Here is a 22,557-nt window from a genome sequence, read left to right on the forward strand (position 1 = left end):
GGCGTGGCGCACGGGGCCTACGGACCTGCTGGGCAGCAGCATCCGAGGGCCTGGCGCCACCCGACCCCTTCCGCTCGAGTCTGACCACTGGGAGACACGACCTGCCGGGGCTGCTCGGTCTTTGCTCTGCTGGGTAGGGTGAAAGGCCACCCGCCAGGCGTGAGGCCCTCGAGTCAGACAGTCTATGCTGGGAGGAAGCTTCTTGCTTGAAACAACAGCCGAGGCTCGCCAAGCAGTCCATCCCTAAACGGACCGAGAGTGCCCAACAGATCAAAGTACGGCCAAGGCATCCCCTGGCAGGCTGCCCTGTGCGGGGGGGGCTGCCAGCTTCACATCCCTGCCTGCTCCCGGGGCGTGCAGGCTCAAAGGAAAGACCCATCGGGAAGGGGCTGAGAGGCAGGAGCAGACCCGGGCCCCTGGGGGCCCCGGCAGGCGGGCCCGGGTGCTGCCTTCCCCAGTCTCAGAATCACCGGACCTCACGGAGGTCTGACCGAGCAAACTCGGGAGAAAAAGGACCATCGGGAAGGGACTGAGAGGCAGGTGAGTACCCGGGCCCCTGGGGGTCCCAGCGGGCAGGCCCGGGTGCTGCCTTCCCCGGTTTCCGAATCGCCGGACCTCACGGAGGTCTGCCTGAACCGGTCCCTAGTAATCCGGAGGAAAATTACCCCCCTTTCTTGTAATCCGTGCACACAAGGTGACAGAGGGGACCCAAGGCACGAATGTACCCGACCTCCTGGAGTCCTCGCTGGGATCGGGGAGGCAAATGAGCCCTCATCAGGACTTCCAGGCAAGCCTGGCCACCTGGTCGCCCCATTGGAAAGCATTGCGCGCGACCAGATGGCCGAGGGGACACAGCCAGGGTTCCCAGGCCCGGAGGGGCAGGGGAAGCCTTCCTGGGCCCGCCGGAAACCATCCCGGGCACCCTGCCACGCGGCAGGACCCAACACAGAGCCCAGTGGGAGGAGGGAGGGGGAGGGGGGGGGGGGGGAGGCCACCCTCCCCGGGGCCCTCAGGGGAACTCAAGACAAGCAAGGGGAGGCTCCCTGGGCACAACAGAACTCCGTCCCGGGCCTTAGGCAGTGCCGCAGGCTGGGGGCCGGAGCCCCCGAGCCGGCGGGGCCCCTGGACCCAGCCTGGCCTCCCAGGCCCGGGGGCGGGGGGGAGGCCGCCCTCCCCAGGGCCCTTGGGAGCCGCAGAACCCAGCCAAGCAGGGGGGGAGGCTCCCCGTGCACGACAGAACCCCGTCCCAGGCCTTTGGTGGGCTAGCGGTCTGGGGCCGGAGTACCCGACCCCGGGCACGGTGGGGCTCCTGGACCCAGCCAGGGCTCCCAGGCCCAGAGGCACAGAGGAAGCCTCCCCGGGCCCGCCAGACACCATCCCAGGCACCCTGCCACGCGGCGGGACTAAGGACGGAGCCCAGGGTGGGGAGGCCACCCTCCCCGGGGCCGCAGGGAGCCCCTGAACCCAGCCGAGCAAGGGGAGGCTCCCCAGGCACGATGGAACCCTGTCCCAGGCCTTTGGTGGGCCAGCAGGACAAGGCCCAGGGCTCCAGCACAAGAGCCAGGGCCCGGCAGGGCCCCTGGACCCAGCCAGGGCTACCGGGCCCAGAGGCAAAGGGGAAGCCTCCACGGGCCCATGGGACCTCATTCGGGCACCCTGCCACGCAGTAGTACCGAGGACGTAGCCTGGGGTGGGGAGGCCACCCTCCCGGGGCCCTGGACCCAGCCCAGCAGGGGGCGGCCTGCCAGACCCCGTCCGGGGCAGCCTGCCACACGGCAGGCCCAGGGAGGGACCCAGGCCTGGGGCGGCATCCTAACCCATCCAGCTGCCGGCTGAGGACCGCTAGCCCGAGAGGGGTCCCAGAGTACCCTGTCCCTAGTAATCCGGAGGAAGACTACCCCCCTTTCTGGTAACCTGTGCGAACCGCAAGACGAAGGGGACCCTATGCGCGGACGCGCACGACCTCCTGGAGCCCTGGCTGGGATACGGGAGGCAAATGAGCCCTCATCGGAACTTCCAGGCCAGCCAGGCCATCTGGTCGCCCCATTGGAAAGCATTGTGCGCAACCAGATGGCCGAGGGGAAAGGTGCGACTAGATGACCGGGACCTGAAAGGACTCCCGTCTCCCCACCCGAACCTTCACAGTAGGGCTCCCGCCTGCCCACGCACGGCTCGGGGGCTCCGGGACCCTGGCTGGGACTCAGGCACGGGGAGGACCACCGGAGCGCTCGGGCACAGATGCCCGGGACCCGTGGAGCCTGTCCAGGGCACTTTGCCATGCCGTGGTCTGGAGGAGGGAGCCCCCGGACAGGGGGGGGGGGGAGGTGTTGTACAGTCATAGCCCATCCGGTCCCCGGCATACCCTGCCCCTACTAATCCAGAGGAAGCCTACCCCCCTTTCTGGTAACCCACGCGCTTCGAGTGATGGAGGGGGAGCCTAGGTGTAAACTCTCCCGACCTCCTGGAGCCCTGGCTGGGATCCGGGAGGCAAATGAGCCCTTATCGGGACTACCTCGCCGGCCCGGCCATCTGGTCGCCCCATTGGAAAGAATTGCGCGCGACCAGATGGCCGAGAGGAAAGGTGCGACCATATGGCCGGGACCAAAAGGACTCCAATCTGCCCACCCAGCGCCTTCGTGGTAGGGTTCCCGCCTGCCCACGCAGGGCTCGGGGACCAAGGCTGGGACTCAAGCCTGGTGAAGGACCACCGGAGCTCTCGGGCCCGGACGCCCGGGGGATGTCTGCATGGGAACCATGGAGCCCGTCCCGGGCACTTTGCCACGCCGTGGGCCGGAGGAGAGAGCCCCAGAAGCATAGGGAGGTGTTACCCGGGCATAGCCCATCTGGTCCCCGGCAGAGAACCGCCAGCCCGGGCGGGGTGCCCCGGCATACCCTGCCCCTAGTAATCCGGAGGAAGGCTACCCATCTTTCTGGGAACCCGTGCGCACCGCGAGGCTCAGGGGACCCTAGAAACGAACCTGCATGACCTCCTGGAGCTCTGGCTGGGATCCAGGAGGCAAATGAGCCCGGATCAGGACTTCCAGGCCGGCCCTGCCATCTGGTCACCCCATTGGAAAGCATTGCGCGCGACCAGATGACCGAGGGGAGAGGTGCGACCAGTTGGCCGGGACCGAAATAACACCAATCTGGCTGCCCCGAGCCTTGGCGGGAGGGCTCCCGCCTGCCCTTGCAAGGCTCAGGTACTGCAGGGCTCGGGGGGGAGGGGGGGGGGGGGAAGCTCTGAGACCCCACGCTGGGCCTGAGGCATGGGGAGGAGGCCCGCAGGCGCTCGTGGGGCCCACCCGCCCGGGGGAGGACTGCCCGGGACCCATGGAGCCTTGCAGGTCTCCGGGGCTCTGCACCAGGGACCCATGTCCCGGGCAGATGGACAATAGGCAGGCCGCAGGACGTGGGCTTCCAAACCCCAGGCCCTGACCGAAACCCAGGCCCCGGGGCTGGTCCCTGCTTCTCAACCCAGGCAGGCCGGGGAGCCTGCCCAGGCACAAGGGACCCCTGTCCCAGGCACATGGACCCTCAGGACGTGCGCTCGTTTTCCACAAATTTTTTCCAAAATTCTGCATAGTGGCGCTACGCCAACTGCGCCCAGCCCTATCCAAAGCATACTCGAAGACACAAATTTCAGATGATATAATATATCGTTTTCTTGCGCACACTCATTGCTGGAAAGCCAGTAAGCAAAACTTTTGAAAAACAGAACACTCAAGAACCAGTAGGGATTAATTTAGCTGGATACTTATGTGCCATACATGCGACAGATTATGGATGGAGGTAGAACTACACATTTTTGGTTAGCCATTCCCATCACCAGTCAGCTCTTCAAACGGGAACTAAGTTGGCTGTAAAAGGCTGGACTCCTACCCCCATTATGTCCCAATCTGACCCATCCAATCATGTGAGAAATGCAAGATTGCACCGGTTACCAAATGTAACCTCATCAGCAAACAGAGCTCACAAGCCTTCTCGGAGATTATTACTTCTGTCAATTATTACTCCTACAGTTCTACTCAGTTCCTGCACCAATCACCCAGCAGTTATTATGTTCCGACCATTACAGTCAAAAGACAGTTATAGCCATTGCTGTGTAAAGTCTTGAACTAAACATATGCCAGTTGTCAGCTCACATGCCTTCCATAAAAACTTGTAGTCAGCTTATGCACCAGCAACTGCATTCAGCAATTACTTGTCCCAGTCAGTCAGCCAGAATGTATGTGGTATTTAGAACATGTGGCAAACACACAAAATGTGATGGGAGGAGTGCTTGCAATTTGTCTGACTATTGGCAAACAAATGAGATAGCATTCCTATCCATCACTCTTATTTTTTCCACCAAGCTACCTCAGTTTGGAATCAGCCATATGTAAATCAGTCTTGACTCCGTTCCAAAAGTAACAGTCCAGTCCAAAATGCCTGGAAATGTCCTCTCTGAACCGGAATACAAGCAACTCAAGATCAGTTTCATCCTTATTGGGGCTCATCAGTCGGGTATAGCTTGGTTCTAGTGGCACAGTGAGCACAGGACCCACGTCTGGGCATGGCCTTGCCCCTTAGGGCAGTACATCAAACACACAAGTATATAATGTGAACCTAGCCGAAAGGAAACAGAGCACTGTAAAGGGCCAAAGGAAAAGTGACAATCAGTATGTGATATGAGGGTAGCTGGTTTGTAGACTCTTGTTGCATCACGTGAAGAGGTCATTAAAGAGGCGAGTCTTCAGCGTAATCTTAAATTGAAGAAGGATTTAGACAGTCCTGATAGATAAAAGGGAAATTGTTCCAGATTCTAGGTGCAGAGTTTCTGTGTTATTAGGTCTCGCCTAGCACAGCGCATGAGCTGCCCTAGGAGAGGGCTCTTGGAATCACTTCAGACTTCCAAAAGACTTTCCGTGTGGGTCTGCCTCTTCCCACACATCCCATTGGTCTTTGCGTGTGGCTTGCAATAATTGAAAGCACGCAAATGGCCAAAGACGGGTGCACGTCCCACCTTACCTCAAAACTTTCACTCCCCTGGCCTAGGGGTCTTGGGAGCAAGTAGCGGCACGCATTGCCAGTTGCATTCCTTCCTGATCGCTATCTTGGCTTTCGCGGCTGCGTTTATTTTTGTATTGTATTGACATTTGCGCTCAGGTTTAAAGAGACTGCCGCTTCTGGGGGGCTCTAGGCTGACTGCTCCTCCCAGGCCCACCTTGCAGGCCCATCAACGCATCCCAAGGGACCAAGTACAGGCTGTATAAGTGCTTAGAGGCGGGCACTGGGAGGGAGGCACTGTTAACCTCCAGCTCTGCTCCTCGTGCTCCGTGTGCCTCGAGGCACATTCAAATCTCTCAAGAGGAGGTGTAGCCAAAGTTTTAAAGACGCGCCTGGATGGTTTAAACTCCTTCAATCATAAAGCTCCTACGTTGGCACTCGCCCTATTGAAGTACTTTGGTTTCAGTGCAGCTCCCCCCCCCCCTCACCCCCTCCCCCCCACCCCAGGAGAGAACCCCTCACCTGTGAGCCTCCAGCAAGTAGATGAGCCTGGGGGTTGGGGGCATCGAGCCCCTCTCTGTGGTACAAGAACCGGAGATCTGGGGTCTGCAGGAAACACCGAGGGGGGAGACATGGAAATCTTTGAAGGGACGTTCTTGAATATATTTCATCTGTAATTGTGTTACACAAATTTCTTTGAAAGTAACACATGAAACAAATGGGCACACTGGTCATATTTTTGGTCCGACACATTTTTGTTCTCAATTGATATCAATATAGTTTCTCTTCTCGCCCCTCTGCTTCTTTCTCTGTCTTTGTGAGCTGTGTTGCCCGGTGTTGCTCTTTCCTCCGTGCCCGCCAAACACCTGCTCAATTAGTTTCATGTTTTACCCCCCCTCCTATCTTTTGGTTAGCAGTTTTATGTACCGCAAATCCAAAGCTATTGAAGCGCTTTTACATGAGCACCAGTTACATTATGTTTTTTAAGGCATTAGTAGATTAATTCATTTGCCAAGAATCACTAGGTGTTCGACCGACGCTGGTACTAGACACAGAACAGGCTTACAGACAAGGGCGGAGACTGAAAGATCCGAGACATAAACAGTTTGTTAGGTCTCGCGAGCCAAAGGCTCGAAGAGACATTTTATATGTGGGATTTTCGAAGTGCTACCCACAGTCTTTTGGCTGGCCTAAACCTTGAGTGCACGATCACATGCACGTGCACAGCTGCTCCTCTGCTCATTGCATTCCCCCCTCCCTTCTCACCCAGCCCTTTGATGCTCTGCTCGATTACTTTCACTTTCGCCGCTTTGACCCTTGCATTCCCCCCTCCCTTCTCACCCAGCCCTTTGATGCTCTGCTCGCATCTCCCTCCTCCCTGGGCGTGAAGGGAGACAGAGCCATCCTGCTTGATTAATGGCTTTGCATTCCCATGTGTTCCCGTAGTAAACATGCCCGAGGCGCCAGCCGAGCACAAGGCTCACGGAGACATTCTCTTTACCCTTGTTTTGCTTCCTAGTTAACCCACAGCATTTATATCCTGCTCATCATCAGAGGTGTCTGGAGGGAGCCTGTTGTGTTCTTTGCACTTCGCTCCAACCCCCCATCTTGCATGTTTTAATAATTTTGAACATATTTTATCAGCGCTGCGCCCGTTTCAAGAGCGTTTCACACACTTGTCAGCAGTGCCACTGACTGACTTGCAGTTAGCTACCGTGAACATAGCAGTAACTCGTAATACCGAGGCTTCCATTTTACAGCGCTGTACATTAAACGGGTGCTGCAAGATGTGTCAGTGTGACGTTTAACAGCACAAGTTGCCATTCTTGAGCTTGTCAGAAATGTAAACCTAGCACCCTGCTACTGTGGGAGCCATTCTCGGAATGCTGTGTTTGTCCACGAGTCTTATGTAATGTTTTGCTATCAAACTTGTTTACCTTTATTATAGTTCAGACCGTTAATGTTAGTCTGTCTTCAAAGCAACAAGAATGCCTCTTCTGTTTCCTCCCTCCCCTCGCTACTCTACCCCCCACCCCACTCTCTCTCCTGTTCCTCCCCCTTCCTCCAGTGCTGTGTGGGGCGCAACGGCGACAGCTTGTTTAAGCAAAGTAGCAGAAAGCGTTTTTTATTAAACATTGAAAAGTGCGCATCAGACTTAAGCATTACAGAAGAACTCCAATGTCGACTGTTAATGGACAGACAACTCCACCAGCACGAATGCATAGTTTCTTGGTAAAAAACACCTGGATAACCAGTGCGAATAGCCTGCAACATAGGGTCTTTTAAAAGTCACGCCCATTTTAATTTAACATGGTCATGAAATCGGGAGCTGTGGCAAATCTTATTCTCCCCCGAATCAAAATGAACAACTTTGAATAAAGGACCTGGATGGGTATTTGCGAACGGTTTACAGAATGCAACCGTTTACAATCATAAAGGTATTTAACATGGATAGGAGCGACTTCCCAGGAGGTGCATGAGGGGAGCGTGGCAGGAACAACAGACGACCTCATTACCAAAAATCTTTACTTTATTCTCGGCTTTTGGCAGTTCACAATTTAAAAAAAAGGAAATTGGCAAGAAAAAATCTACATGGGTTCAAATTGCCTGCAAATGATCTTTAAATGTGGAGAACAGAGTGAAGGAAAAGAAAACTTTAAAGCCGACGTTGAACATCGGACTGTTGATTGTTGTTGCTAATTAAAAATAAAAAAGGCTGTACAGACCTAGGGTGTGGATGGGCTTTCAGCTGCATTACAGAGGTTAACCTCAGTGATGTGGGTAGTTATAAAAGGTGATAAACATCCTCGCCTCCACACACAACGCACCCCAACACTTGTTAATTGCCCTTGTCACCCCGGAATCAGACCACAAGTGGTAGCGCTGGAATTTCAAGTTTTGCCAGAAACACCCCCGAATCTGTGCTTTCCGGGAAACATAACACATTCTACACCCACCCTCTGCTGTGGGTGTCATGATCTATCCGACGCACACACAGACAGCTGCGTCTCTTTTTAAATAATAATATTAGCTGTTATTACCGAACTTAGCGGTGTTGTTGTTGTCGACTAGGGCAGGATGAAACGCAGCATCAGCCCTGCCCTGATTTGACCCTGTTGCGGACAGGCTACACACAGATCGCTACACTGGGTGAATACACCCACTTGGCTTTCTCTCCACGCTATTTATGATGCTCCCTGCCATCCTCACTGTCTGTGCCTGGGTCATGCGAGTGTATTGTTCACAGGGGACTAGATAAATTGCTGTCACTGTGCAGCTCTGAGTTATTTTTATTTGAGCTGCTGTGGGATGCTGCAGAGGCCAGGCGGCATGCACAGCTCGTGAGCCTGGGAACCCCCCCTGCCCCCTTCCTGTCCAGGCTCGGGCCTCTCCAAAGCTCCTCTCTATTTGAGTTTATTTGGTATACTTTTGTTTATATAGCGCTTGGAATATATCTCTGCCCAAGCAGTTTGGAGCTGCAAACATTGGCCAAGGTACCTTGGCAGTTTCACTTAAATGATTTGTTTATCTGCTTTATATAGCGCCAATGTGTTGTAGTACAGGTGCTTTGGAAAGCACATAGCCCTATGGAAATTTCAGCTGACCAGATTCAGGCGCTTTCTACAGTGCCAACATAGCAACTGAAACTATTAGGCGCCAATAAGCACTTGTGAGAGGTTTTCATTGTTAAATGTCACTTAGTTGTGCTATGTTATGCCTTATATTAGCCTGGCGTTTTAACCACTGCACAGCGCCTTGATGGCCTCTGGGCCCTTCTTTGCGATCTATAAAACTTAGATAAGAAATAAGGGATTGATTAAGGAGGTGCGTCCCTTGCAGCCAGCGTTGCTCTTTTAGTCGCAGTATGTATTCATATGTCAGTGCTAAAGGCTAAGGAATCTGAGTCTGTGAAATGACATTTCGTGTGTCACGATAGACTGAGCAGAAATTGAAGGGCTTGTTTGATTAACTCTAGCGCTACGAGGCCATTCCAGTGATAGAATATGTATAACAGCCACAATAAGTCAGTACGTTGTGTGTTGAAAGTGTTTTTCCTACATCATATTTCTGGGTACGTTCTTTATTTAAGTGCTGGTTTTACGTATCGCTGCGGGACTGCAGAGACGTATCTCTTAGTGTGCAGCAGGTGCAGTGGCACCGGCGCCCACAGTTGTGAAGGGCACCCCACCCCAGTTATGGATATTTTTGCCACCCATCAGGGGGTAGCAGGGACCGTTACCCTTACTGCCATCAGGGCCCGTGGCACTCTTGCTCGGCCATTGCAGACCCGGGGGCATCAACGTGATTTATGTTAAATGAGAAGAGAAATCGGTGGGGGAGGTGGGGAGGGCTGCCTTGACAAATAACTAACCAGTGTTTAGAAAAAAAAACACAAAAAAAATACAAAAACAAGAGGTGACAGATGGAAGACAGATTATTAGATAGAGAGAAGCACGTTTCTGCTGTAAACCAGGAGGGTGAAATACTCCTCCAAGTTAGTGGAAAAAGGCAATCAAAAACTATTTTTTGGAGTGGTCGTTCATGTTTCATAGTATTTTTCAGTTTTTGAATTGTTCTGTTAACATATAACCTCAGCAAAAGAAAACAAGCATTTGCAATGCAATAGGTCTCGCATTTGCAAAAGTTTGAGCTATTGGCATTGTAAATGACAAACCTTTTATCTATGTGTTGGTTTTGAAAACAGATAAATAAAAGGCATTGTCATTTACAATCCCAATAGCTTAAACTCTCGCAAATGCGAGACCTATTGCATTGCAAATGCTTGTTTTTAAAAGATAAAGGGTTGGACAGAATGGACTTAATGAGGAATCGTTACAGGGGGAGTGGGAAAGAGCCCAGAGCTTTAAGAATTTCCCAGAAAGTCCACAATTATAAAACAGTTTCCCTAGTGACACGTGCGCCAGTACTCCAAAATTGTATTTTTAAAAAAACAAGGTTAATGCAATAATATATTACAAACTGAATCTAAATTAATTTAGCACACGGACTCGTAGACTGTGTAGAGGCATGCCCATCTCTCCTCCACTAATTGTCAAGCAGCACCATTGCCAAGGTGAACAATTGCCCAAAGCCCCTCCTTTCAAGGTGCCCCCGGCTCTGATGCACACCGCTAATTACGCTGTTTGGCTGAAGCTCAATAGAGGGTGCTGACATCCCACCACCTTCCCACTTAGCGATTATAGCACGCCGCCTACCCATGATTGACGAAGGGTTTGCGGAGTGTGGAGACGTGAGGTTTCATATGCAGTAAACTGCACAAAGTACACTCGCCACTTCCAGGTGTGTAATAATGTGGGGAATCAACAAAACCATAACAAACAAAACCAAGGTATTATTAGTAATGTGAATTCATTTGCTACTGACATGTCTCTCATTCTGTTACCAGGCACATCATGGTCAGACGATGACCACTCATGCAATGGACATGTTTGAATCAACAGAGATGCATTATTAGAAACAATGATACACAGTTTACATTTAAACCCTTCCCTCAACATCAGCCATTTCCTCGCAAACCAAGACACGCCACCTTACATTTCTTACGAAAATACTTTTGTGATGCAGTCCTTGACAAACCTGCCACAAACCTCTGCCGGGTTAATCCACTGCTACTCATATTCTTTTAAACACCCAGTGCTTACAAACGCTTCTCCCTTTAGTAGCGTTGCCTGATGTGCACTTACTTTTTGCTGTTTGGGCACTCATCCCCCCTCTAACCTCCAGCAATCACCCCATTTTTCTGACACCATTTGGTACGGTCTATCGTCCTCCTTCGGCATCTTTGGGTAATGCACAAAGACAGTTGCTTATTGGACTCTAATGTCACGCAACAATACCCATAAATATAGAATGGCTAACATCCACATAGGCCAGGACCTGTGCTTGCATGGTTCCTTAAAGATTTGCACCCAGGGGGCAAGATTTCAACTTCTCCAGAAGAAGGGACAGCTAACAGCTGGGCAACCCAATAGGTTCAACAGTAAATTCCTCAAACAATTATATATGATGTAATGGTGCAAATGATTATCTACCCATAACTTTTCAACATGCTGCAGAGCAGCCACACTGCCATACACCATAGCTTAAAGACTTTGGCAAAGCCAATAGCTCTGGCTAAACACTTATAAGGTCCCACAGGCGAGACCTATGCCAATGCTTGTTTGCACTTCTTTGTCACAAATATGATGGTGCCCTGGCTATCTGTGTGCCGAGTCCACTGGAGATGGTGAGCTTGTCAGCCATTTTTTAAATGGTGTGGATTGGTAAGGGGAGCCAGCCAGTCCTCTCACCAAACCGTTCTTGCCTCAACCAGTCCATCCAGCAGTCCTGCCATACCCTTCAGCACTCATTTGTCCTGGACCGGTCTTTCAGATCAAGACAGTCAATTGTGGTATCTAAAACGCACTTGAGCAGTCAGTTGTGGTGCAAAACACTTCTATCAGCAGTGAGCTGTGGCATCTCTCATTAATGTCAGTAGTCAACTAGGGCACCTACCGGTCTAGTCAACAGTGTCACAGCCCAACATTGTGTGCAGTCAGCTGCAGCACTTACTAACTGCTGCTAGCTACGGAACCTCCTGACACTTTCAGCAACCAGCTGAGGCCAACTGCCACCAAGCAGCATTTCCTCAACAATACCATTCTGTACAAACAGTCAGTAGGGGTTGCACCAATAACTCCTATCTATTCTTGACCCTACCACATCTGCCAACTGCTGCACGATAGATAATCTTTTCATTATATCATCTAAGGTGAGGTCATGATGAAAGGGGCACTTTGTGGCGTTTAGAACAGCCTGGATTGACAATTTGTAGGCAAAACTACCGTTAACCTAAAAATAAAACATAAACTGTGCCCCAGATGACGCTAAAGTCTCATTGAACCTGATTAGTTTATACTTGGAACAAAACAAATTTCATCAAGGCACTTCAAGAAGAGGATGTTCCCATAGACTCCTTTCAGCTTCGGTGCCACCTCTGCCGCATGTCTCAGACACCTACATTAAATATATCTGAGAGGCAAATGATCACTGGTCTGCTCCTGACACCTGCCCCATGCATCCCGGCACTGGGGTTGGAAGCCGAATGGGGCCAGTGTTCTGTATCTCACTGAAGGAAGTGGGTCACAAAGACACTAACAAGGCACTAACCTGAAGGGTAGGGTTATCAAAGGAATGTTTCTCCTCCCCAGGACCGAAACAAATTAGCAAAAGAGTCCTTGAAAAGTCCTCTTCGTTTGAGAGGAACAGCTACAAAGTAGCCCAATGAGACTGTCCCGTTAAACCATACGACTGTAGTCCAGTGAGAAACGAGTTAACTAAAACTACCAACAATCAAACAAAAAACATTGTCAGTGAAGAAACCGGGAGAATCGGAAAAAGCGTACCATTTATTGACTCAACATTTTATAAAGGAGTCCCAATAAGCAATTGGGGGGTACTGTTGTGAGAAGTTGATACTACAGTAGAGTGCAAAAAGGTCTTTGATTCAAGGTGTTCGGTAACTTTATAAAAATCCCGCAAACATTCGCAACCAAATAAATTTGTTATTACTGAATCTTAACTATTTAAAGGAGAAAAAAAAAAGCTTGGGCACACACAAAATCTGTTAGTCTAACAACAAAGGGAAAAAAAATGTCACCCTTGCTTAAAACAAACTTCACCCTTTGAGAAATATCGAGACGGATCTGTCATATTGCACGCTGTTAGCTGCGAGGTGCACCTCAACCGAGGTGTCAATTAAAATAAGGGACCACTCTGGCTCGAGTTTCACAACCCTGGAGTGTGTTTCAAAACAGCTTCCGTTTATTCAAACGTACAGAACAGCAGCCTTCGTTGCGCTATCCTTCGCATAACCACAGAAAAAGGGTGTTTTATAGGGAGATGATTCACTGTGAAAAAAAGGAACGACTTCGGTTTGGTGAAAGGAAGCGACCACTCGTATAACTAATGGAATATTTCAATCTCTAACGCCGCCCCTCATCGGAGCCCCAAACTGTCACCCGAAATCTTGCTACCTACGGAATATGTAAGAAACCACAGCGTGCGCCTTTACTGCGTTAAATCATAGTAAGAAACAAAACAGATCCTCGGGCGAGTTGCTGACACATTACCTGAACAAACCTATTAAGAGATGTTGTTTATTTTCTGTTATTTGCCAAAGTTACAAAACGGCAGTCCAAACTCCTCTTGAAGCACTGCAAACACTGCCTCGGGCCAAGTGGGGCTCACTATAAAGGGAAATGGAAAACACTCCATCATAGAGACCTACAGAAACATAACTGACGCCTAGAATACAAATCTGAGCACCTGGGTGCCTTGTGCAAAGTCTCCGAATGGTTTATGGAGCCTCTATGTGTTGCGTTGTTTTCAGGCCTGCTGTGATACCCAAGTGTTGGACGTGGGAGCCCGGCCAGGGTACTTTGCCTGGGCGGAGAGGTATGAGTGTGTGTTATGTTCGTTTGCTGGGGCCTAGCATAAGACGAGCAGCTGATATGATTTGCAGACTGACACGAGTAAGAGCTGACCTGGCAAATGGGAACTTGCAATGGTATAATGAGGCCTAGTATAGTGGATCTATTATGCAGGAGGCTTAAGGCTGGCATGTGACAGACCTTGCACTCCTTAATTTGACTACGCAGACAGTCTCAGAACTCAGACAACAGTTTGCAACATTCAGCATATTAATTCTGCAGGAAACATGGGCAACTGAAATAGAATAGTTCTGAATTATACATTAGCTCACAATAAAAGTGAGAAAAAGTGTGACCCAAAGTGAAAAAGAGCAATGAAACGTAGGTATGGAGAGCATGATCGCCACAAAAATTGTAAAATATGAAATTTGCTTGAAATAAGGTTAATCCAAACAGCGTGACAGAGAGAGACAGAGAATTTTTAAAGAGGTTTTATTATTGGTGTTTGAAACCCACCTCACCACCAAGTGATCAATGAGAGGGGACATTGAGACAAAGAGCAAAAGCTCTGGCTTTAATATGCCAAGGTATGTAAAAATATTGCAAGTGAACCAGAGTAGTGTATAATTATGTTTCAAGTCTGTGGAACAGAAAGTAAGCTTTTTGATTACACATTAAGGACTTGATTGCGAGTTCGGCAGTCTGACCACTGCGGCCTCTAGAAAACTGCAGTGTTGGCGGTCTTCCGACTGCCGTATTATGAGTTTACCACAATGCCCGTGGTGGGCCTCCAGTGGTCTTGCGGCGGTGGTGAATGGTTTTCCATATACATCTATGCCTGTGTGAGCATTTCGACTGCACATGTCGAATGTACACACATGCATAATACACGTGGAAAAATACCACCTACCCATTGTCGGAGTCTGGCCCATATGTGGGCAGTCCAGGTAATGAGTATGTGGTACAAAAAAAGGACTTACCGGTATTTTGCCGCAAACAGGGTCATATTCTTTGGGATGAAGATGCTGCTGTGAAGGGGGGACCTGGAGAAAGGGATCCACGTCTAACTCTGAAGGGAAGAACAGGAAAGGCGTTAATATGCACCCCAAATCCTTTTATCTGCGGACTTGGAGACGGCGGTCCCACCACAGCGTTGGGCTCGTCGGAAAGCCAACTCCTAATACAAACTGCGGGGCACCGCTCAGTACCGCTCTATGGCAGCTGCTTTTTCCCCCGACTGCAGCCATCTGCGAATGGTTGGCGGTGTCGACGGATCGCCGGCGATCTTTGCAAAGGCAATCTGACAATCTCATAATACGGCGGTCAGACTACCGAGCTCGTGGCGGTTGGACCGCAACCACTGCTACAGCTGTTCCCAAACTGCCAAACTCGTAGTCAAGTCCCAAGTAGAAACTATCAATAGCAACTACGATATAGTTGCATATCAATATGACATACTGGAAATAAAAACAAAGAACTGGACCAGTGGCTAAACTGCTGAGAGTAGAACCAGAAGAACAAGTTCAAATCTTGGCACTGTTGTCAATAACAGTGTATGTTTCTGGACCAATCATTTCATCTGTGTGAGCATGAAATTGTAAATGTGTGTGCGTGTCGACTATGTAATGTCATCTACAAAACAAATGTGAAAATGTAAATATATAGCAGGAAATTGCGTTCTCTAGTACTGTCCCAATGCTATTCCTGGGCCTGCCAATCACATTGGTTTCTATCATTTCATTAAAACTTCTACAACATTCTATTCCAAGGAGAGAAACTAATTTCTGGCACACTACTATGGAATAACAAATATCAGCAAAGCCAATAGGTCTCACCTGGCCTGGTCTGACCAGTGCCCCATGGCCAGTTCTTTCAACATGGGCACTTTATTATCATAATTTGATGGTTGAAATATACGATTCTCGGGAAGACAGTAAGAAAACACCATTTGCCCTCTGAAAATTCACTGCAGATGAACCCTAGTGCTCAACATATTACTTGTCTTCATTGAAAAGTGTTAGGAAACAAATGGGTCCTGTTCTACAATTCTGAGTACGTATGTTTGCAGCATTGGTATAGTGAAAACCTAGCTGAAAGGCAGGAGAATGAATAAGAGCTGGTCAAAGGCATAGGCACAGTCAATGAAAGATTGTAGAGTTTGCTGGGTCCCGACAAGGAGAGTGGACTTTTGCTTTATTGTGATGTAGTGTTCTTAAAAGAGGTATGTCATCAGATGTTTCTTAATTTGGAGGAAGGTTGGGGTGATCCTGTTGAACACTGGGTTGTCGTTCCAGATTATGAATGCCTAGACGAAGATAGTATGCACCCATGTTGTTTTCTTTTTTGTACTCCTCGCCTCCAGTCTAATGGTGTCCAGACTACAGATGTGCCAAGTCATCAGTGGTGTTGAGCTTATCAGCCAGACAGTTAAGAGTGCCACTTATGAAGCTTTTTTAATGAAGCAGGTGATTTTGAAGATGGTATAGGACAGCAAAGGGAGCCTCTTGGGTGATGTGGGTATTTTTTCACGGCCATGATGAAGCATGCTATGGTGTGAAGGATGCCCTTAAGTGGAGCAGTCTTGGGAGACTGTGTAACACAGCATCACCAATGTCCATCTACAAAAGTACAAGGGCTTGAACAGCAGTTCTGAAGTCACTTCATGCAAGGACCGGTTTTACTTTCTTTAGTATAGAACCTGGCCATCTTGGTCTTTGTGTTATTAAGCCATGTTTGTGCCAGTTCTTGCTTGCAATAAATAGTAGGGATTCGGTATTAGTGGGGCTGAGCTTCAAGTACGTGCTGGACATCCGGGTCTAGGTGAGGTGCAGAAGTGTTTCAGGCATTGGATGCCTGGAGCAAAGGAGAATTTCAAGTAGAGTTGTGTGTCATTAGTAGGTTCGTAAATCAGCGAGTAGAATCCCAAGGGGCTCCTTGTAGAAGTTAAAGGCGACTGGGACAGAATGGAACCCTGGGGGACTCAGAGTTATCTTTTAACTGAATGAGAATGGAAAGGGTTTTGGAATGTGGAATGGTGTTAAGGTGGTGGAAGGTGATATGCAGTTGGAATGTGAACAGTTGATGGTTAACGTTGAAGCCATGTGAATCGATTCTTGTACTGCTGGGGTTGCCCCTGTTCTGCAGATTTACTCAAATATGTTTTACTTGGCTAACCACCTGTGTAAGAAGTTCTCTTGTAGAGGTGCATCTCAATAGTGGAAAAGAGGATAGGATATTAGCAGTGAGCAGAGGAGGCATCACAGGCACATTAGCATAGTAGCAAAGGTGCACAGAAAATCCACCGGGCTCAACAGTACAGCAGTCAAGGATCTATGGGACCAGGGTGGCGGTACAGATTGTTATGGTAATGCTAACTGCTGTGCTGACCATTTGGCGAGAATCAAAGGTTTGGAATGCCGCCATTGTGGACAATAAATCAAGTAGATAAGAACAAAAAGAAATCCGCTGGTCTAATCAAGCTTGAACAAGCTAAGGAGCACAAACAGAATTGGTTTACAAGTGTCTCCTAAATCTAGGAGGAGTCCTTTATAGAGGACGGAATCCCATCACCCACCAAAGTGGCATGCTTCATCATCTGGGACCTTCTCTTGGTTGTCCAGGATAGATCATAATAAAGGTGTTTTTCTCCCTGGTAGTCAATTTTAATCACCTTTCACTCCATCACTACACGCACTGCAACCATCACCGTATAAAACCTCAATTTTGCTTCGCTTCTAGTGGATTTAGTAGATCCTAGTTTTGATTATCTAAAACATCCGAGCTCCCCCTCCTAGGGAGGGGGTTGTAGCTCTTGGTTGCACTAGATTTTGCAACCAAGAGGAGGTCCCAGATGATGATGCATGCCACTTCGGTGGGTGATGGGATTCCGTCCTCTATAAAGGACTCCTCCTAGATTTAGGAGACACTTGTAAACCAATTTTGTTTGTGCTCCTTAGCTTGCTCAAGCTTCATTAGACCCACGGATTCCTTTTTGTTCTTATCTACAGTGTGTTTGGGGATTGAATCCGTGCAGGTCTGTAAACTTTCCCTTTGACCCTCTTTGTAAAGTTGTGTTGTGATTGACAATAAATCGAGTAGCCAAGAAGGTGCTTCAATCAACAAATCTGAATATACAACAGTCGTGTCACATTATCGCACAACTAAGCCATGTCTTCAGCAGGCATACTTAGCAACAAGTGCAATAACGCAAAACGTTGCCACACAAATGTGGAACCACTACGTCACAAGCAGTAGTGTTTACACTGTAGATGCCACAGTGAATGTGAACCCAAAGCTTGTTAGTGCAATTCATTTTCTTGCAGGACAATTATTATTGCTTTTGATCGTTATAGGGTCCATTGGAACTCTAGGAAAATATTTTATGGTTAAGGAAAAATATGAAGTTTAATCATCATATTTTGTAGTTTTCTGTCAAACTCTCAACAGTGACTACTTCATTTGTATTGATTTTTTGTGCACCTTATCTTCCACTGACGATATGCACATCTTATTCTCTTTGCCTGCAGGCATATGTCACCAACAGTCCAAAATCTTTAACTGTCTTGTGGCTATCAGGCACTGGATGACTCTTCACTCTCTAATAATAAACTCTTCAAAAACTGAAGTTCTCTTCTTTCTCGCCTCCTCTGCATCGAACCTACTCTCAAATTCTCCTGGCAGCCCCTCCAACTACAGGAACTTAGGAGTATTATTAAATTGCAGGATAAAGGATAATACTACAGTAATGTATTCACCCCCCAAACTAACAACAGTTCAATATGGTTAGGCTCTGGCCCTTTTGACAGATTTAATCACCAAACCTTTTGCCTTCTATTTTTCTGACTCTGGTTTCATTGGCTATAGGATTCCGGGCCCTTTACCACTGCTGATCAGTCCTAAAGTGCATATGCTCTCTGTATGAATTGTGATATGGATTGGGTATCCATGATTGGCGTATTTGATTTAAAGTCCCTAGTAAAGTGCACGGTGTGTGCCAGGGCCTGTATATCAAATGCCACTAGTGGGCTTTCAGCACTGGGTGTGCCACCCACATGAGTAGCCCTGTAAATGCATCTCAGACCAGCCACTGCAGTGTCTGTGCACACAGTTGTAAACTGCCATGTTGTCCTGGCAAGTGCACGCACTTGCCAGGCCCATCCTTCCCTTTCCTTATACGTAAGGCACCCCTAAGGTAGGCCCAATGTACTCCCATGGGCAGGGTTCAGTGTATGTGAAAGGTAGGACATGTGCTAGTGTTCTGTGACACGTCCTGATAGTGAAATACTGTGTATATCATTTTTCACTATTGAAAGGCTGTCTGTCCCATAGGCTATCAATAGGAGTTGCACTGTAACATTTTACATGTGTAAAGTTCCACTGGGACAAGGTAGAAAATAGAGGTTAGGCTCTCTGAACTAAGAATTTGATAACACTTTTTTTTTGTTTGAAAATGCCAAAAGTGGGCATTTTCTTACTTTACCATCCTGTGTGCCTCTGACTGTGTGTATTCAGTATCTGGTGTCGGAGTGACAGGAGCTGGGGATGTGCATTCACTATAGACAGCCACAGGGGTTGAGGTGTGTCCTGTCTTGCCTGTGTAACTCATCGCTGGGCTGAATGGACCTAGTCTGCATTTAGAGTGGTGGTAGGAGTTTCACTTGTACCTGAATATGCTGACTCTCCTTTTCACAATGCTGTCTCCGCCCCTGTGGTCAAGCTGCACCAGGGAGGGCAGGACTGGTTTGGACAGGGTTCAGAGACCCTTTCTGCAAAGAGAACAATGACAAAATGGGATATGCCTATTGGACCCTAATCCCCAGGACTTTAGATTACTTCCAGGAACAAGAGGACCCTGCCAAGAAGAAGAGCGGAAGGACTGTGTGAAAAGCACTGCCTTTTCTGAGAGAGGGGTGGGTTGGCCTGCAGTTGTAGCTTCTGTATGTGGTGGAGGAAAATGACCATTTTTGCCCTGCTGTGGTATCCTGCTTGGGAAGCAAATCTCCAAGGGCTTGTGTGTTCTGACCTCCTGTTTCGGAAGCCTCAGGAACATCAAAGTCTTCGTATCCGTATGTTTTGCATTGATTTGGAGCTCCCCTGTGCTTTGCTTTTATTGAGAGCTCCACAGCGCTGTTCTTGTTTGGGACCTTTCCTGGCGTGGAAACCTCCAGTGCGTCACTCCCGGGAAGTGACTGTAATCGTCACAGCCGGTAAACCCATGTGCCAGAAGCTGGGCTGAGCCCCCACCGACCAGAGAAACAGGCCCAAGGGCAGACAAGATTTCGTAGCGGAGCCAGCGCTAAGAAAGCCCTCCAGCGTTGCCAGGTGACCAACGCAGCTGCCCAGAGTCCTGGCTGTTGCCCTGCAACCACAAGGGAGAGCCGACGCGGATGCGGCGCCATCAGTAGGCCGTCCAACAAAGCAGCCAGCAACACCAAGAGGAGTCCCCGGTGCGAGGCGGTGCAGGGCGCTCCCAGCTCGTAAGGAAAGGAGCCCCACCTGCTTTGCGCTAGCCACACAGGACCAGCATGCCGACATACCGCTGGACGGAGCAATGCCTCTCACCTCCCACCTGTGAAGCCAAGAGGAGCTCCCTGAGCAGTAGAGGCATTTTTGTTGGGGGACTTTTTTGTGCTTTAGCTGCATTTAAGGTGAACCACTGGCTGGCGGACCAATCACCTGCCTCAGTGCCTGACACCGGGATGATGCACTTAGGGTCGCTAGCACCGAGGTTCTAAACACAACATGATGACCGTGGCATTTTCCTGCACTGCCATTTGTGTTTTACCCATTGTGATCTATGCCTGTTGCTTGCTTTCTCTGAAATCAGTAGAACAGGTTCCCTTTTGACAGGATTAATCTGTATTGTGCAGTGGGGATGATCTATGATAGAAACATCCATGAAGTGTGTATAGCAATGCTCCAACTCTAACTGTTACGCTTATGACAATTGCCTAGTTGGCAAACTGATTGGGATTTATGTGGTGGTGGTCTTGCCTATATTACAGAGGATATTTTTATATAACCTTGGGTGGAGTCTCTATTGTGGTGTGCCTAGTGCGTCACTGGTGTGTGTGTGTGTGTGTGTGTTGTGCAAACACTTTACACATTGCCTCTGGGATAAGCCTGACTGCTCTGTCAAGCTACCAAGATGGTGAGCAGGGGTTATCTTGTGTGTGTAACTCCCTTATCCTGACTAGAGTGGTGGGTTCCGCCTGGCTTAGGTGCATACCTTAGCCAACCAGAAACCCAATTTCTGACAGATATCATCTGATAGCCATAAGAAAAATCTGCCAACAACATCTCCTCAAAGCTGGAAAACCCATAATTAATACATTGGTTTTCAGGAAGCTGGAATACTGCTACGGCCTGCTGGTGGGTCTATCCAAACATGCATCTGCTCCCTGGAATACATTTATTCATGGTGCCACAAGGGCACTCTTTAACCTGCCCAGAAAGCATTGTAACTAGACAAAGAGACACCAGGCAGAGAAGTTATTAGCCAAGCACATGGTAGTTTACAAAATATACACTCTGGTACACAACACCATTCATGGCACTCCTCCTGCCTACCTTTCTCAGAAACCACATTACACCACTACTCAATCCCTGCGGTCTGTTAACCAGCGGCTCCGCACTGTGCAAAAGCCCAATGCAGTCATTCAGGCTTCTGTTCCTTCCAGCTTCTTCTGTGGAAATCTCTGCCATGCCACATCAGGGCTACTTCGCCCCATAAGAAAATGTAAACAATTGAAACATTTTTCAAACTAACCTCTTCTCTATATCTAAAATGAAACCAGCACTAGCCCAACAACCTAGATGTAAATATGTCTATAATGTACATATTTGTAATTGCTGGTATCATTCTTCTTATGTGAATACTTGCAATATCGTATTCAGGGTTAGAGATACCCGACAATGTTGCTACTAAATTAATAGGACCACTAGAATTGTGATCCTGCAGCTGTGATATTTTCCGCATTATTATGGATTTACTGCATTTTCAAATTAATCTGTCATCTGTTGCCAGTGCTTAAATTGTAAAAGAAATCGTGCTGGTGTCCTAAGTTCTGCTCAGTAGTCTGCGGCAGATGCAATTATATGTAGTGACGCAAACACCAAGGCTGCGAGTCTTAAATCCACCTCCTGCTTCTTTAATGCACTACCAGACACTCCATTCCCCTGTATCTAACTCTTACAGATTCCTGCTTTTCCCCTTTGTGACGGTTTGCCTTCTTTTTCTTCCTCTATCTTTTCTGTGAGTTTTCCCTCTCTTGCACTAGTAAATATCTGATGCAGAAAAATAAGTGCCAGTCCCTAAAAATAAGTGACGGTGGCCCTCACCTTCTAAAATTAAGCACATTCTATTGCATAGTATGCAGATTTTAAAAAGTGTTTCACAAATGGACTAAAACTTACTCAAAACGTGATTCCTGCGCAGTGGCAGGCCCTTTGCAAAGGTTGACTGGTCATATTGCAGTTGCTTATTGCTGTATATGGGTGTTAAATTAGTACTCATACTGTGACATATAATCCTAGCCAGTATAAATAACAAAACAAAGTAATACTATCACAGAATGGCCTACATTACACCGCAAAATATGGCTTTTCTTGCCACATAATTTAGTCAGCCCTGCTGCACAATGGGGTTCTCCCCTGCCGCATAATTCTAGTGCCCCTGCATATTATGATAAATAAACGATTAAAAAAACCAATCTTTGTGCTGTTCATCCATTTGTAACTGACTTAATGTAATGATTAATAACTATATACAGCGCTTTTTTAGAAGGTTCTCTATAGACAGACCATATATCTGTAAAGCATTCCTAACAGGTTGTAAAATAGTAATATAAAGACTATGGGGCTTCCACATGCACGGAAAATGACTACGTGAATCCGATGCCGCCATAAATCTCTGTTCAGTGATCTTTCATGATGAATGGTTGCTTAAACTTTACATACATTAGCATATGTACGTTTATATAAGTTCATTGTACACTCGCTAGGCAACTGCCTATAATAGGAGGTTCCACAAACTTTATCTGCGACCCCTTGCGGCCCCACTCTAAAAATAAATTCTTAGTTACGTAAAAAATCTGGAGAGAAGGGGAGAAAGGTCCAAAAGTAAAATGTCTTTTCTTAT

At 48.4% G+C, this 22,557-nt stretch overlaps 1 protein-coding gene across 1 annotated transcript in view; it reads right to left on the reverse strand.

The window, feature by feature from the left end:
• The window catches only part of AGPS (alkylglycerone phosphate synthase), an 815,346-nt gene that overhangs the window by 791,847 nt on the left and 942 nt on the right, over positions 1–22,557 (reverse strand). The window lies entirely within an intron of this gene.

Source organism: Triturus cristatus, chromosome 3_1 (genome assembly GCF_964204655.1).
Source record: "Triturus cristatus chromosome 3_1, aTriCri1.1, whole genome shotgun sequence".
Taxonomy (NCBI): Eukaryota; Metazoa; Chordata; class Amphibia; order Caudata; family Salamandridae; genus Triturus; species Triturus cristatus.